This window comes from Balaenoptera physalus, assembly GCF_965194825.1.
Source record: "Balaenoptera physalus genome assembly, chromosome: 6".
NCBI lineage: Eukaryota > Metazoa > Chordata > Mammalia > Artiodactyla > Balaenopteridae > Balaenoptera > Balaenoptera physalus.
The window spans coordinates 55,974,299-55,988,466 of record NC_138885.1 but is presented as its reverse complement, the minus strand read 5'-3'; the positions used below and the strand labels follow the sequence as shown (position 1 = coordinate 55,988,466).

The 14,168-nt window shown below is 34.0% G+C and overlaps 1 protein-coding gene across 5 annotated transcripts in view; it reads right to left on the bottom strand.

Annotated features, from left to right (window-relative positions):
* The window catches only part of SLC4A10 (solute carrier family 4 member 10), a 475,347-nt gene that overhangs the window by 248,383 nt on the left and 212,796 nt on the right, over positions 1-14,168 (bottom strand). The gene's annotated exons all lie outside the window — the stretch shown is intronic.

The window sequence follows — 14,168 nt, the reverse complement described above, 5'->3', positions numbered from 1 at the left end:
ATTCAAAGACTTGTTTCATAAAATTCATGTGCATGTTTTATCTCCTTAGCCTGTAAACTCCTCAGATGAAGGATTTTTAATTATATATATAAACATTCAATAAATGTTTGCTGAACCAAAGAATAAAAGGCTATCTCCTCAATGAGATTATAAACCTCCTTAGGGCAGGAAACATATTTTATGATTATTTAAAATCACAGAATTGAGTGTATAATAAGTGCTCAGTAATATTATTTCTTGAGGACAAGATTAATTATATATCTGTACAAACATAGTCTCTAATTGTTTAAATTACATTCTAAACTTTCTTTTTTTAAGGCAATAAACTATTGGGCTAAATATGCATAAATGTACTTTTTATTTTCTCAATGTACCGTGAAAGTTTATATTATTATCTCATTGTATAATATCTGATTGCAGGTAATAAAGTATAATGTAAAAGATATTTTATATAGTCTCTCTCTATACACACATGTATATATAGTGTATATTCACACAGAAATAAAATTAACATCTGCATTAACGTGATCATCATCTCTTTCAAATTCCAGTTTAAGAAAATACATTCTATGGTGCTGACTCCAGACCTTTTAGTACACAAATAGCACCTGCCATAGTATAAAAGGACACAAATAAGCAAGGTTCTGTATGAGTTGATTTGGGAACAGACCAAGATGGATTGGGCAGGCTCACACACTGGGATTTAAGACACAGGAAAAATGTCAGCAGTGTCTGAAATTCTCAGCATCAGCTGTCATTCCATATTTTACTGGATTAAGAAATTATGTTACTTAGACCTGAAAAGTTGCTCAACATCATTAGTCATCAGGGAAATGCAAATCAAAACCACAATGAGATACCACTTCACACCCACTAGAATGGCTACAGGTAAAAGACAGATAATAACAAATATTGGCAAAGATGTGGAGAAACTGGAACCCTCATACACTGCTAGTGGTAATGTAAAATGGTGCAGTCACTTTGGAAAACAGTCTGGCATTTTCTCAAAAGGTTAGACACAGAGCTACCATATGGCCGAGCAGTTCTACTCCCAAGGGAAATGAAAATATAGATCTATAGAAAAACTCATAAACAAATATTCATAGCATCAGTCATAACAGCCAAAAAATGGAAACAACTCAATTTTTTACCAACTAATGAATGGGTAAATAAAATATGGTGTTTATCCATGCAATGGAATATAATTTAGCAATAAAAAGTGAAATACTGACACATGCTACAACATGGATGAACCCTGAAAACACACTGAGAGAAACCAGACACAAAGGGCCATATATTGCACGATTCCATCTAAGTGAAATGTCCACAACAGGCAAAAAGAGTAGACAAAAAGTAGGTGGGTTTGGGGGAAATGGGGAGTGACTACCAAGGCGAGTTTCTTTTTCAGGTGATAAAGATGTTCTAAATTTGATTGTGGTGATAGTTGTACAACTCTGAGAATATACTAAAAACCAATGACTTGCACATTTTTAAAAAAAAGAAATTATGTTACTGAGATGGAACTTTTAATTCATTTTGAAGATTAGTATATGTCATGAATCCACTACTCTCTTTGGAGAATGAGAAAGTTTTCAGTAGTCCGAGAATATGGGAGTACGCAGGGCAGAGCAAGCCAAAAAGAATCTAGATAAAGAATCTGAATAGAAATGCTCCAAAAGAAGAGGTGAAAGGTCCGAAGATGTGTTTGCTTTACTTCAAAATTTTGCCAAGAGCCTGCTGTACTTACTGCATAGTTGACTTGCCCACCAAAGTGTTGATTTAACTAGCAGAAAGCTTTGGTGCCCAGAAGCATTAATAAAAAATTTACTATAACATCTGTAAAGATCTTGCTCTTAAAAGACTATGATTCTAAACCTTAATTACTAGAAAATCAATAATCTCTGGTAGCACTCTACTTACTTTCATAATTTTCCCTTTATTCCTTCTTGAATAATGAAGCCAACCACTAAATTACATTAACAACATTGTGAATAAAAGTTATTATTTAGCTGTGAGTGGAAGACTAAAGAACATAAAAGCGCCAAAAAAGGTGTCAGTTCCTACCCTTTAATAAAAAAAACCACATTATTCCTTAACATGAAAGAAATAGTTCCAAGGCACAATTTTCAAACTATAGCTTTGATCGTAAAAGTTTTTACCTAATAAATTTGTAGAAATAATGAGTGAAATAATGTAACAGTTGTGGTCTTAACTACCCAACCTCAGTGAGTACTAATGCATTTCAGACTTTACACGAGAGATACAGAGACTCTATTTGGTTCAGTAACTTTATAATCATTATTCTAGGATATACTTTTCATTATTCTAAATACAAAAAATGAAGAAAATATTCTTTCTTAAAGACTATAAAATTACAAAATTATAAACAATAGCAAGAGGTCATTAAGTCAAATGATTCTGCCTCAGTAAAGATTACACCTAAGCCTTCTAAAGCAGATGACTCTTCTATCCTATTTTTAGACAAGATAGAGAATGGAGAGCTTTTCCTTGGTAACACTATTTAGTGCTTACTTTAAAAACAAAATTTTTTGAAACTTTGTTTATAAGTGATTTTCTTACTAGAAAATCACTAGAACTTTTTACTTTTACTTTGATAACTGAATGAAATATAATTATACTGTTATTTTTATGAGCAATAAAGAACAACTGCTTTGGGAGAAAGATGAACATAGCTTACCGTGTCTCTTAACATGAAGACATTGCTTAACAAATGTCTACAAGACATTTTCTTTGGAAAAAGTATAGATTAGAGAGAAAAATCAGTGAAATTAGGAGAGGCTATATTAAACTTTTAAATTATAATTTACTTAATTACATAACTGAATTGACACTAACTAAATTGACTTATATGATCATTCTAATTTACAAATCCAAGATATTGTTTTCAAATTATGTCCATTTATTTTTCTTAATTACTAAAATATACTTGTTTAGCACAGAAAACATGGGGAAAAAAAAGAGCACAAAGAAGAAAAACCTACCTGCAGTTTTAACACATTGAGAGAGCCACTGCAAACATATTGATGTATGTCCCTCCAATATTTAAATTCACACAAAGAATCAAAATATACATACATATATATATATATATATATATATATATATATATATACCCTTTTTAACTTAGGAATTCATTATGCATGTTTTTTGTTATTTTCTTTAAAAGTCTTCTACAATCCAATGCTAATGGCAGGATATCAATCTGTCACAAAGACAAACCTAATCAGTTAACCAACATGATTTCCAATTATTTTGCTGGTGTAAACGATGCTGCAATATAGCTCCTACACACAATTTTGCTCAGAATTCTGATTAGTTATTTCCTTTAAATGAATTACTGGAAGTAAAATTTCTCTGACAGAAGAAAGTACTGCTCCCAATACATGATGCCCAAGGATCCTCTAAGAAGCATGAAACTATTTAATCTGTGTCTGTAAGAGAATGGTAGTACCCTTTCCCTTATCCTTGCCTCATCAACACTGGCTATTATCTATCTTTTTATTTTAATAAGTTGATATTTAAAAAAATAGATCTCAATTTTGTCATTCCTATTACTATTAAGGTCATTTGTAATTCTTTTGAGAATTTCTTGTTCTCTTTCTTCTTCCACAAGGACACTGACAATGTCCTTTGTTAACTTCCTCTCTCAAAACCCTGTCTAAGGGGTTTGATTTTTAAATTGTTTATAAAAGTGGTTTATATACTAAAAATATCACATATTTTGTATCACATATGCTGTAAATCTTTTTCCAAGTTTGTCACTTGGTTTTTAGTTTTATTTTTTCTTTTTAATAATTTCCCCTTGAACTTTTAGGCAACTCAGCTTCCACTGGATTGTCTCTCCTCTAGCTTTCTTTTCTCCAACTCCTTGTTGAGGGCTAACTTCTCTGCCCCCAGGAGCTTATATCAATACTTCATTATAGTACTTGTTAGTCCATTCCCACCACCAGACTACCACGTCCATGAAGGCAAGACTCCTTTCTTAATATTGCAAACCTAAACCTTTATATTTAAAGCCTTTATGGAAAGTACATAATTTCCAGTAGATGTTTAATAAATATTTATCAGGTGAATGTAATGAAAGACTAGGCCTTTGCTCTGGTACAATTTCCAGAGAAGGAAACTTCTTAATAATAAAAATATTACTTGAAAAAGACAATATTTAGTGACTTCATAACATCCTCTCCAGGCTTAACTGCAACATCTTTGCCCTTGAATCGTTTTGATGTATAGTGCCTCTCTTTGTAGAGATGTAGGAAGTTAAAAATTAACATTAAGTAAAATACTGATCGTCTTCTCATTTTAACCTTCCTAACTATTTCTTTTATAATTTAGTAATTGAGAATCTTCTAGATAAATTCTGTGTAAATGTAATTGGTATTAAGTCAAATAACTTTGGATGATAGTTATCAGGATATAAAAAGAAAGGGGAAAATTCATTTTTGTGCAGTAGTTAAAAGCTCAGTTAAGACAAAATGCTTGAGCTCAAATTCCAACTTCCCCACTTATTAGTATACCATCTTGGACAAATTAGTTAATCTCTGTAAACCTCAAATTCTTCATCTATAAAATGGAATTGGTGATGGTACATACATCACAGAATGTTGTGAGGATTATATGAGATGACACAGGTAATTCACTTAACACAAGGTCGAGAACATAGTAAACACTCAATAAGTGGCAGCTATTATTAGTTTTTAACTGACCTACCTACTGTTGCTTGGAAGAATCATTAACCATAACTGAATAAATAAATTCCTGCTGGTAATCACCCTGGGTCTAGCAAAATTAAGTATCCCAGGCGATAAGCTACTCAATTGTAGGTCAATACCTGCAATTAGGTTGTCTGCCTTTATGCTTCTCTATGGGATGGGACCCATATGCAAACCTGTTGCTTATCTTCTCTTCCCACAGCATCTTAACATGTATACCACGTGACTCCTTAACTGGTCTCTTTTTGGACCTCAGTATCAGCATCTCTGGAAGATGATTACCCATTTCTCACTACACTTTCTCCAGCCCCCTGAATGATTATGCAACAAATCCACATTTTAAGTTATATCATCCCAGGTATTTGGCCTATGTTTGTGAAATCCACCATCCATGATGCCAGAACAACAACAAAAATTCCATGCAGAAACTTCATTCAATGTATTAATCTCTTATGAGCCACGTACTTTCATTTAATTCCTGCAACAAACCTGTGAGATGGATATTATTTCCCTATTTTACAGTTGAAGAAACCAAGGCTCAGACAGATCAAATACGTTATCCAAGATCACACAGCTACCTAAGTGGCAAAATTATTTTCCTTTCTTTTTATAAAAACCCTATCGCCACACATAATCATCATCTTCTTGTTAAAGCCCTTCTCCAACCATGAGAGAAGTATGGCCCTGTTTTCTATCTACAGCTGGAATATATCTTTCACTGTTCTCTCCAGGGCACTTTTCCAGAAAATTTCCTGAATGAGCAGAACTAAAAAAGGGAATATGGGTAATTCAAATAGACTTCAAGGAAAGAAAAATGCAAAATTACTATTCTCATGCAGAAAAAAAAAAGAAAAAAACAGTCACAATAAACAAAAGGTGGAAACAATCCAAATGTCTATTGATAAGCAAATGGATAAACAAACTGTAATACATACATGCAATGGAATACTATTCAGCCTTATAGAGGAATGAAATTCTGATACATGCTTCAACATAGGTGAACCTTGAAAACATTATGCTAAGTCAAATAAGTCAAATACAAAGGGGAAAATGTTGTATGATTCCACTTATATGAGGAACCTAGAATAGTCAAATTTATAGAGAAAGAAAGTAGAATAATGATTACCAGGGATTGTGAGGGGGAGAGGGAAAAATGGGGAGTTCATATTTAATAGCTACAGAATTTCAGAATGAGGTGATAGAAAAGTTCTGGAGATGGATAGTGATAATGGTTGCACAACAATGTGAATGTACTTAATGCCACTGAATTGTACATTCAAAAGGGTTAAAATGGTAAATTTTGTCTTATATACACTTTACCACAAAAAAAAATAGATGTGATTTCTACTTCTGATTGTAACTCTAGAGTTTATTGTTTTTTCTAATCTTACGAGTTTTTATGTTTCCTACATATTATTAAAGATTTTACAAAATGATAACATTTAAAAAAATGTTTTGGTTACTTATCAAGCATTATTCCTCTTTCAGTCTGATTATCTTAATACAAATTCACTGGGGTCATTACACTTTAAAGTGCCTAAAAGCATGAGATTTAGTTAAACTAGATATTTAAAAATTTGAGAAGTCTCTAAAAACATTTCAACCAACCGACAAAGGAAGACAGAAAAAGAATGATACTTGCTGCTTCGAGGAAGGCTAATAAAAGCTTATAGGCTTTTCTCTACCTTAATTCTCCTTGACTTTTACAGTGGATACTATCATCCACCATCCTTTCCCTTGAAACTGTCCCTTTGGCTGATTCTCTGCTTCCTATATACCCCACTCTGTGAATCGTTTCTATATTTTCAGTACTTAACCCTCTGCTCGTCTCTTTATACATATTCATTTATTAAACACAGTTTTATTGAATTCCTCGTAAGTACTTCACACTGTGCAAACAGCTAGGAATACAATAGTAAACCAAATACAATCCTTGCCTCAATGTTCTAGTGTGGGAAGCACAACTAGATGGGAAATTTTAAAATCTTTTTCTCAAATGGACCTACTTTCTATTCTATTTGCTACATGGCATCTGTGGTAATCTGCTGTGTGGTGGCCCCCAATCAACCATGCCACTCTGGATGTACATCCTTCCGTAATCCTCACCCTGAAGCTGAGCTAGGCCTGTGACTTGCTTTAAACAATAAAGTGCAGAATAAATTACGTTGTGCCAATTCTGAGCCCATGCCTTCAGGAAGCCTGGCAGCTTCCACTTTTGCATTGTTGTGAACCATAAACTACCATGTAAAAAGTCTGTCTACCCTATAGGAGACACCATTAGGAGAGGTCCTAAGACTACATGGAGACAGAAAAAAAAAACCCAGCCACCCAGACTCTTAGCTGAGCCGAGCTCCTAGCCAACTCTAGATGAGAAGCCTCAAGAACAGCCAAAGAGCCATCAATACGAGCCCAGTCCAGACTGCAGGATCATGAGCAAATAAAATGATTGATTTTTAAATTTGGGAGTGGTTTGTCATATAGAATTAGATAAACAAGACAGCATCTCACTGAACTTAAGTCCTGTAAATTTCCACATATATGTTTATCAATCTTAAAAACTGAAAACTGAATTCATCTGTCCTCCCATTCAAGTTTCATCTTACCATTCTCACAAGTATAGAAGTCTAAAAACATCATCTATATTCACTCCTTTTATGGTGCATCAGTACTGAAGGATATTAATGAATGTTAGAACAAAAATAATTCCATAAACAAGTAAATTTGAAAAACACTGGATTAGATGAAATTATGAAACTGTCTTTACTATTAGATTTTTTAGAGACTTTGCTATTGAGTTTGTTGAATTCAAGAAAGAGATATAAAATGGGTATTTTCAAAATATATTTGACATGGAATTCTGAATTCCACAAAGTATTTGGTGGGACTCGCTTTTTAAAAACACACTTTAGGAAAATGGACAAAGTAAGGACAAAGCATCATGTTAAGGTCAAGAAAAAAAGAGGACAAGTCTGATGGCTCCTGAAGGCCTTTATTTTCTCAAAAGTCTAAAGCAAAAGCACATTTTTCTATATGTATACTATACTTTAATAAAAGTAGAGAAAAATAGAAACAGCTCAAAGTAGAGACAGGGATAGGTATGACAATATTAAGAAGCAACAGCATGAAATTGTAGTGGTTCATCCCAGCATAATTGCATGAGTCTTTTTTTTTTTTTTCCTAAACTAGCTTTGCATTCTAGGACCAGAAACACAAAAGTTGAGAAGAGAAAGAAATATCCACAGTGATCATATCAAAAGATTAAAAGTATGAGGAAAGCTTACTATATTAGTAAGGAGTGTATTAAAATAGCTATCAATGTCCTAGAGACCAAACAAGCAGTCATATGTAGTAAGAAGGTGTTTAATGGAGTAAAGTAGTTCCTGAAGACAGGAATCCTGGTAAAGGTGAGAAGCTTGTTCAGTTAGTACATGAATAAAGGAGTAAAGCGATTAAATTTTTGATCTAAGAAAGAGCTAATCATGTTTTGGAACAAAGAATTTAAGGGTTAGAAAATACATTATGATATAATTAAAAGCTTATTGGACTATTTAGAAGTAACTAGCTGTGTTACACCAGATAAGTCAGGTAATATTTCTGGCCTCAGATTCTCACCTCCAAAATGAAAATTAACTGTACAGTCCTTTCTGGTTTCAGAATTCTGTGAGCCTCTGATTCTAGGTGGATTCATGCCATACAATGATTAAGTCTTTAACTTTAAGATTGTGAGTCCATTATGTTCTCTATGAGTGTTATAAATGGATTTGGGTGGGTAGTAAACGATAATGAGGATCTGAAGTAAGTGGCATCAACTTCACACAAGATGAAGGAGGGAAAGTGCTGCAATTTGATATTCAAGTAAAACAGGGTAAGCCAATACTCCCGACTTCTTACTAAACTGAAAAGAGTTAAAGAGAAATGAAGTTATGTCCCAGTCTATTGCTAAGTCATATCAATATCTCCTTTAAAATGTTACTTGTATCTATCTCTTCCTCTGTATCCACAGGGCCATTACTGTTACCTAAATTCTCATCATCTCACCTAGGTTACCTTGAAAACCTTATATTGGATCTCACTGGCTCTAATCTCTCCTCTAAAGTTCATTCTGCAGATTTCTATTAAAATAATATTCCTTAAAACTTGTTTTCATCACATTATTCCCCATTCAAAAACCTATAATGACTTCCTCTTGCTATCCATATCAAGCGTAAACCTCTTTATCAGACTCTCAAGGGCCTCCATAATCTGACTTCATCCCACCTTTTCAGTCTCTATTCCTCAACATAAACTATCCATTCTAGTCCAGTAGAGGCTACTCTTCCATACACCTCTCCATTTATTTCTCCTATTTCCCATACACACAATGTTAATTCCCACCTCCATGCCTTTCCTATATGTTCCACCTCTCAAAAATACTTTATCCCATCCTGTTCATCTATAAAAGTCCTATATAGTAAGTGGCTAAAATCCCAGCCAATCTACATATTTACTGACTGCCTATTAAGTATGAATGACAGCAGCCTTGCCCTCAAGAAGGTCACAGTCTAGTAGAGAAACTGAATAAATGAACCAACAATTACAATACTCTGCAAGCAGAACACACAGAGTTCTGAATACATGGAGCACAGAGAAGGAGCATTTAAACCAGATATAAATGGTCCATCAAAAATGGCTTCCTAGAAGAAGTAAACCTTCATCCAAGTTTTTAAGGAAGAGAAACACAAAGGAAAATACCATATGCAAAAGTATGAAATATTATAGTAGATTCAGAAAAATGGAAGAAATTCAGGGTATACGGAAAATTATATGTATACCTGTAAGAGGTGGCAAGATATGAAGCTAGAAATACTGGCCAGGGCTGCAGTATGATAAAGTCTTAGGTAACACAGTAAAGAGTTTTGATTTTGCCCAAAAAACAACAGGAAACAATTGAAGAATGTTAAGTAAGAGTGACTTCAAATGATGAGACCTAGCTTTTAGGAAGAACATTCTGATGGGTATACGGATAAAAGGGGGTTCAAAATGAAGGCAGAGAGACCACTCACAGGCAATTTTAATATACTACACACAAACAAACAAATCTAATATGTTGACCTGAAGTTGCAGTAAAAGAAGCAAAGAGATTTCAGATATTTAGAAAACAGAATTGATAGCATTTAGTGATTGAGTCAATATGGGCAATTGAGAAAGAAGCGAGCTTATAGAGGTTACCTAAAGAACACCAATGTCAATTCCTTCTTCCCATACTACTTACAGTCTATCACACACAACTTAGCATTTACATGCCATCATTTCATTTTGGATTTCCCATTTTACATGCATTGTTTTTATCTCCCTACACAGACAGTACAGTCATTGAGGGCAAGCACTAGGCTTCTACTTTTACTTTTTGTATCCTTCTCAGAACTAAGCACACTACTAAGTGCTTAACAAGTATTACTAAATATTTAATGAATAAATTATTATATGCTCCATTAAGCAAAATGTGACTTTAGACTATGAGCTTGGACTAAATACATTTGAGCACTGTGAACACAATAAGATTGAAATAAATATGTATTTGTTGAACTAAAAAACAAAATAAAAGATACAGAAGTCTTAAATTCCTCCCTGGGCATGAACTATGTCACTGAACAGTCTCCAGAATGGCTAAAACATAAGACTGACAATACCAAGAACTAGCAAGTATGTGGAGCAACTAGAACTCTCATATGTAACCAGTAGAAATGTGAAATCACTTTGTATGCATACACTATGACCCAAAAATTTTACCCATAGTTATATACCCAGGAGAAAGAAGTTCATGTGCTTATAAAAAAGAAATATGTAAGAATGTTTATATCAGTTTTATTCATAATAGCTAAAAGTTGAAGTAATCCAATATGCATCAATAGTAAAATGGGTAAAAAATAAATTGTGATATATATTCATGTAATGGAATGCTACACTAAAAAAAGAGTGAAATATTACTTCATGCAAGCTCATGGATGAAGCTCACAGACATAATGATAATCAAAAGAAGTCAGACACTAAAGAGTTCATACTGTATGATTTCAATGCATATGAAGCTAAAGAACAGGAAAAATTAATCTATGGTGATAGACATTGGAATAATGGTTACCTCTGAGTAAGAGAGGGAACTGACTGAAAAGGGGCATGAGGGATCATTCTTAGGTGTTGAAAAAGTTGCGTCTCTTCATCAGAGTGGTGGTTACACAGGCGTATGTATATGCAAACACTCACTTGCCTAAGATTTAGGCACTTTATCGTGTGTAAATTATAATTCAATAAAAATTTTAAATATCTGTATAATCCCTTATTTTGGCATTAATAAATACAAATTGTCACATCTGAGGGGAACTGATGAGCATCTGGCTTCATGTGTATAGTACTTCCTCTCTATAAAAAGCAAAAATGAGCTAGTTTTTAAGTAGGTAAAGCACTTTCTCCACCTCTATGGAGGTATCCAGAGCTTGAATGCAATGCTGTATTCCCACTTCATATTCAGTCACTTCCTAACAACTCCCCCAGATTCATTATCTAAGCTAATCATCCAGACTGTGTCCTCAAAGAAATTCAGTTGGGCCTAAAGGAAGTCAGTTTATAAGGAAAGATGAATCTGTCTAAAGTTAACATTTTAAAATACACAGAGAAAGAGAGAAAAGGTAGAAAACGAGATTGGTGAAGATGAGTAAAAAGGCCTCCCTCTCTCAAAATAACACCTTTTTTCTGGTCTACCTGAAGCAGTAAGTAGTTCTTAAATTTGGGGGGATTATGGGCTCTTTTGATAATCTGAAGACAGCTCTCTGCTCACATACACTTACAAGGCACACATACACTTCCACAAAGTGTTGTGCCTACAATTTCAAGTGATTCATGGAACCCTTGAAACGAATCCATGTTCTCTGGCCCTCGGGTTCTAGTCTAGATGTTTAGCATAGAGGGTGTTTTCCCAGCCTGCTTAAATTCAAAAACAGAATTCTAATTTTGAATAAAAACCCAAAAGAAAAGATACATTATTTCATTGAGGGATTCAAATACTTGTGACAGAAGAATTTTAAAAATAGCCATAGAAGAGCAAAGCCAAGATATATGGTGTTTATTTTGAAATAAAATTTTTAAATAAAGAGTGTATGCTTTACACATTTTTCATGATTTTTGGTAAATGTGAATTGGAGCAAAAAATAACTATTTTATTTTAAATAGAGAAAATGTAGAAATGTAAAACATAAGAAAAAAAGAGTCCATGGAATTATAAAAGTATAGAATTCTTTGGGAGTTAGGAAAGCACTTAGAAAAGATTTAGGCAAGTCACCTTATTTTATAGATGAGGAAAAGGGAAAGTCAAAGAGCTTAAGAGCCTTGCCTAAAGTTACATAGCTAACAAGTATGGCATATATTATGGTTTCTTTACTTTTACATCTTAACCTTTTAAATCCTATAACTATCTTCCAAAATAAAAAATAAAAAACTGCAATGAAGCTGAGTTTTTGATTTTTAGAAAAATTATTATTTGAAAAAAGCTACCAGAGCAAGACATGGGTACTCTGAACCCCTGGGTGCCCTGTTTGTGCTGACATTCAGAGCCCTCTAAGCTGGGCAGACACTGTGTGAGCAGGCCTCAGGTCTATCCTCCCTCTGTCAGAAAGATATTCACCATGATGAAGGTCATCTTTAGCATATGTTAAGGGCAATCAAATACAAAAATAGAATGAGAGGAAACTCATGAGGTTTCAAGAAGGCCTCAAGGGCACAATTAAGTCAGTGGCCAAGTGGGAGTTATTCCTCATCACATAATACAGGCTCTGGCCTTACAGGCCACTGTCACACAAAGTTAATTACAGCTACAGTAAGCTGGTTCGATTGCAACTTCACAATTCTAATCTTGAAATGGATTTTATTTTCTTAAGATTATTGAAATGGGATAGGTCTCCTGTGTAAGAACTTTTTATTAAAAGTCCCATTAAGCTGCTATTACTTGGAAGGAGAAACAAGCACTAGATGCTTGCCCACTTGGAGAAATGTTATGCTTGAAGGTGTCTGGTTTCTAACATTTTTTTTTAATGTTTGAGTTAACTTAACAAAAAAACTCAGCTCTTTATGTCTGTCTGTCTCACTAGAATGTAGACTCTTTAATAGCAGAAGGCATTTTTGTCTTGTTCGCTGCTATATACCCAGGACATAATACAGTAGCTTGTGTCAAGTATATGCTCAACAAAACTATTTACATATTTGTAGAAGAAATATTTATAGTAGTTACTGTCTATTAAATATCTGCTGTAATACATCACTCATTTAGTACCTACCAGGTACTAGGCACTTTAAATGTGCTATTCATAATTCTCACAATTTTGTGAAGAATTTTTACCCCATTTTACAGATAAGAATACTAAGGTTCAAAAGCAGGAGGCATAACCCTTCCAGACTTCAGACAATACTACAAAGCTACAGTAATCAAAACAGCATGGTATTGGCATACAAACAGACGTAAGGCGCAATGGAACAGAAAAGAGAGCCCAGAAATAAACCCACACAACTATGGTCCATTAATCTTCAACAAAGGAGGCAAGAATATACAATGGGAAAAATTCGCTTCATAAGTGGTGTTGGGAAAGTTGGACAGCTGCATGTGAATCAATGAAGTTAGAACACACCCTCATACCATACACAAAAATAAACTCAAAATGGCCTAAAGACTTAAATATAAAACATGACACCATTAAACTTCTGGAAGAGAACACAGGCAAAACATTCTCTGACATAAATCGTACCAATGTTTTCTTAAGTCAGTCTCCCAAGGCAAAAGAAATAAAAGCAAAAATAAACAAATGGGACCTAATCAAACTTAAAAGCTTCTGCACAGCAAAAGAAACCATAAACAAAACAAAAAGACAACCTACGGAATGGGAGAAAATATTTGCAAATGATGTGACCAACAAGGGCTTAATTTCCAAAATATACAAACAACTCATACAACTCAACAAAAAAAAAACAAATAACCCAATGGAAAAATGGGCAGAAGACCTAGATAGACATTTCTCCAAAAGAGACATAAGATGGCCAATGGGCACCTGAAAAGATGCTCAACATTGCTAATTATTAGAGAAATGCAAATCAAAACTACAATGAGATACCACATCACACCAGTCAGAATGGCCATCATCAAAAAGTCTACAAATAATAAATGCTGGAAGGGTGTGGAGAAAAGGGAACCCTCCTACACTGTTGGTAGGAATGTAAGTTGGTGTAGCCACTATGGAGAACAGTATGGAGGTTCCTCAAAAAACTAAAAACAGAGTTGCCATATGATCCAGCAATCCCATTCCTGGGCATATACCCAGAGAAAACCATAATTTGAAAAGATACATGCACCTCAATGTTCATTGCAGCACTGTTTACAATAGCCAAGACATGGAAGCAACCTAAATGCCCATCGAC